Raw genomic sequence first — 4,292 nt, forward strand, 5'->3', positions numbered from 1 at the left:
AAAAGAAAGAGTGAGAAGTTATCCCCTAGATTTTATGGTCCTTATCAAGTGTCCAAGAAGATAGAAGAAGTAGCATATTGTTTGAACTTACAACCTGAAGCAGCTATACACGATGTATTTCATGTCTCTCAACTTAAGAAGAAGTTAGGCAAATCGCAACAAGTACAACACTTACCTCCTATGCTAACCGAAGATTTTGAGCTACAAGTTTCCCCTGAAGTTGTGTTAGGAGTAAGGTGGAATGGAGACCTAAATGGTCAAGAATGGCTAATTAAATGGAAGGGTCCTCCGAATAGTGAGACGACTTGGGAATCAAAATTGAACATAAGACAGAAATTCCCATCTTTCCACCTTGAGGACAAGGTGCACTTTGAGAGGAGCAGTAATGTAAAACCTCACATTGTATTTACCTATAAGAGGAGGGGCAAAAAGGGAAAATCACACAAAGAAACAGTTAAGGGGATAGTGGGAAATGATGATATGTTTGCAAGAAGCACAATAGAAGAGGAGGCCGTTGGAGGAGGGACCACAAGAGGCTAAACAAAAGGGGGAAGGCTGGAAGCAAGGAGGGAGGCAAGAATTTGGTTCTTCATGGAGAGGTTTTCAGCATCTCTCGAATACCAAGCTGGGTATATTTGAGCTTTATTGATTTTCTGAGTGTTTATTTTCCCCATTCCTTATTCTATTTCTGTTTAGGACTCTTTCGAATCTGGTTGTTGTTAAGAAAAGTTTTATTCAATAAGAAGATTGAGCTATTTGATTCGTTCTCTGTTTTTTTTTTTCATATTGCCATCTGTTTTCTCTCTCGATTGGAAGCTGAATAAGAAGGGAAACAGAACAGGGGCCTAACACATTCATAGTTTTTTATATCTTTATTATTTATTGTTCTTAGCTCAATGCCCTAATTTTTCTGTTAAGTTTGTTTTTCTCCACATGTTTACTCTTGGAATGGAGTAAAGAGTAATGTAGAGTAATATTGTTAGTTCAATCTTGAAGAGATTATGAACTAAATGTAACAAGTTTCTTTCATTTCCTCCCATCTCACAAAAACATGTAGAAATCTTTTAAATTTTTATTTTGGTAAAACATTTCTTCTAGTTGTCTATATTACTAGGTTTACAAATGGATGTTAAGACATATTTATGATTTACAGATTCATTACAAACGGAGCTACATTCAATTTAAATATATCATATTAGCTCTTACTGTTATCTCTATAGTGTTTTCTGTCATGACAAGAAATAAATTTTGTCATCTTCCATTGTTGAAAGTGAGATGTCTAACTTCTTTTTAGCTTGCATTCTTCTATTAATTAGGAGTAGGTTGCTATTCTATTATATACTAATTTTAAAATTTTATCAAAACTTGATTTTAGGTGGTCGTGAGGCTTAAACCTACAACCAACCCCACAACATTGTTGAAGTTAAAAGTTTATGAAACTACATTAATTTGGTGGAGAAAAGAGAGATATTGAGCTAATCTTCTATAGGTTTTTCAAAGGTTAATGGTCCCATATGGTGGTCATAGTTTTTTTTTTTTTTTTTTTTTCAGTTAAATGGGTTGTGGGTGTTCTTGTAGAATGTGTTTCTCTGCTTTTTTTTCCCTTCTAATTGTCATTTTACTACTAGTAGATTTGATTATTTCAATTATGACTTGACTATGGGGTTGATATTTTTCTAGGATCAGTTTAGATTAAAATTAATAATTTGTTCATTTTAACTTATAAAGTTTCACGTAACATGTGCATCTTTGAATATTAGTGTTATGTACAATAAAACTTAGCTAATTAGTTGTAGAGACTGAACATACAAGCTAAATTGACTATTATAAGTACTTCTTCACTTGATTGTAAAGTTATTGTTTGTATGAAGAAGGGGCAGATCTCGAATGATTCCATGTTGTGGTCATAGTTTGTTTGTTTTGTGTATTGTATCTAGTTCTGTGCATGATTGTCATAGCATAGATAGAGACCTAATTGACTATGCTATCGCATTTTTCAGTGGCCTGCATTTGAAAATCCTTTCCTAAAAACCCACAAAATTCAGATGTGTTTTCTAGTTATAACAATTCATTGCAATATTTTCTTCTCCTTCTCTTCAATGTCACAAAGGTTTATTAGATGATGAAAACTTATAGTTTAAGTCTACAAATTTTTTGGGAAAGTTAGCAAAAACAAAATCCAATCAACCAAGTTTGCCATGTTAATGGAAGGTCAATATTTTGATAGCCTCATCTTCATTGGAATAACAAAACATGAGAACGTTTTGTGAGCATCTTCAGTCAAAAGATATGGAAGATTGGTTAGTTCCAACATTACTTAAACACCTACTTTAGATGAGCATCTCCATTGAACTCATGTTGTGATGAAAAACATGATGGCAGAATTAGTAGACGGCCTTGAAATGAAAGAAGGAGAATACAAATTTGTGTGGTTAACCAAGCTCCTTGGGGATGTTTCAATGTTGACAAAGCTCCTTGTGAATATTGACATTCAAAGAGGTCTGACTTTAATCATTCTTTAATTTATTCTCTCATTTTGTACTATAATTTTTTTCTTCGATTTTGAACAAATTTTGTCTTTATTTCTATAAGTTGTGTTTGTTTGAGAGTCTAACGCTCCATCTTGTGAAGGGCACAATCTCACCTTCCTCTTGAGTTACTCATATTTCCATTAATATACATTTTAGAGTTAGTGATCGTTGCCACACCCCCAATTTTCATTACTTTAACGGTCATGTTCAAATCAAACACATAGTTGAGCCTTGTCAATTAATATTCTTATGAAATTCTTTCCATATATGTCGAAAGAAAAACATAATTGGAAGATGCTTATATTCTGTTGATTAAAAACTGATCAACGATGTGATCTTGCTATGCTAAATTGTTGTTATATTGTTAACTTTGCATACGTAGTGGATAATCATTTTGAGGTTGTTGATGTGGTTTGGTGATTGTTGTATTTATATTATTCATGAGACTAATGTGATGACTTATTTATTCCTTCATATATATACTTACTGTGTGAGTGTAGAACTTTGAGATGTCATTTTTTACTATCACACCATGAACTTTTGTTAGATTGTTTGGGTCATAAAATATTGAAAAAGTACTGTTAGTATGGTTGGTTATTTTGAGAGGGGTTCATGTGTAGGATTAGTTAAGAAATAATCTGATATTTACATGTATCTATGTATGCTCAATATAGAATTGATATTTAAATGGTTGGCATTAATTATTTAGTGTCCAATTCTTTAGTGTCCTTTTATGATTTAATCATTGTCTCCTTGTGTGAAAAAAAAGTGTTTCGTGGATTCATTTCGAGTTCATGAGATTTCTACTTCATTGTTTTTGAGTTAGTGACATTCATTTCATTATTGTTCTGTGTATTGTTGGCAACTTTAAACCACAAATTTGCGTTATGATATATATATGTTAATTCATAAGTTTGCAAGTCTCACTACCTTGTTTAGTATAGTTGGTAGTGGTTTTGTGTTGCTACTTTTGTTTTTATATAATATAATTTATGTTGGGATGATTGCAAGATATTGTTGGCTAATAATTGATTTTTTTTTTTTTTAAGAAAAGATGTGTTGGGTTCACAAGTCTGGGATGTTCAGTTATGTAATTTGTTGTTTTGGTTTGGTGTCAGTAGATATCTAAATAACTTGTGCTATGAATTTAATAGGTTTCTTTTATTATGTTTGTTTATTTAATATGTGTCTATATTTTTTGTTTAATAGGTATCAATCAAAAGGTACAAATCAACCTTCAAAAGAAACGTCTATTGGGAGAAAAATGGAATCTTTGGGATTACAAGTGAAAAAAGAAGGCTTGCAAAATATTTCATCTACTTGGACAAATAAACATGAAAGATACATTACTTTATTTTATATCATTTGTATACTTTGTTCTAGGAAATGACAACATTGTTTTTTTTTTTTTTTTTTTGTAATTTTAATTGATTTATAAAATTTCAATTAAGAATGAAAGTCATGGTTTGAATATGTTATAAAGTATCTAATACGTGTGGGTTGAGCTTGGGTCGCAAGTTTCTTTTTAACATAAATATGAAAAATGATATACAAATATTATTGTTGATTAAAAAATTTGTACCTTTTATAGCCATGAGCAAAACTATAATAAAATTTATATAGTGAAAAAGAAGTGCTATCAAAAGATTATTATAGTAAATATAGCGGTTAGAAAAGACTATATAACCTTACTATAGCATAAGATTAAAGCTATAAATACTATATTATAGCCTTAAAAAAGTGATATTATAAGTTAAAGAT

At 30.9% G+C, this 4,292-nt stretch overlaps 1 long non-coding RNA gene across 2 annotated transcripts; it reads left to right on the forward strand.

The window, feature by feature from the left end:
- The first annotated feature begins 522 nt into the window (after positions 1 to 522).
- LOC120078621 lies at positions 523 to 3,977 on the forward strand. Of its 2 annotated transcripts, none has more exons than XR_005482050.1 (3): positions 523 to 629; positions 2,383 to 2,499; positions 3,741 to 3,977. It is a non-coding gene; the product is annotated as an uncharacterized LOC120078621 (long non-coding RNA). The 2 variants fall into 2 exon arrangements; XR_005482049.1 differs by having other exon boundaries at positions 533 to 2,300.
- The last annotated feature ends 315 nt before the right edge of the window (positions 3,978 to 4,292 follow it).

The sequence above is a fragment of the Benincasa hispida genome, chromosome 5, assembly GCF_009727055.1.
Source record: "Benincasa hispida cultivar B227 chromosome 5, ASM972705v1, whole genome shotgun sequence".
In the NCBI taxonomy this organism is placed as follows: domain Eukaryota; kingdom Viridiplantae; phylum Streptophyta; class Magnoliopsida; order Cucurbitales; family Cucurbitaceae; genus Benincasa; species Benincasa hispida.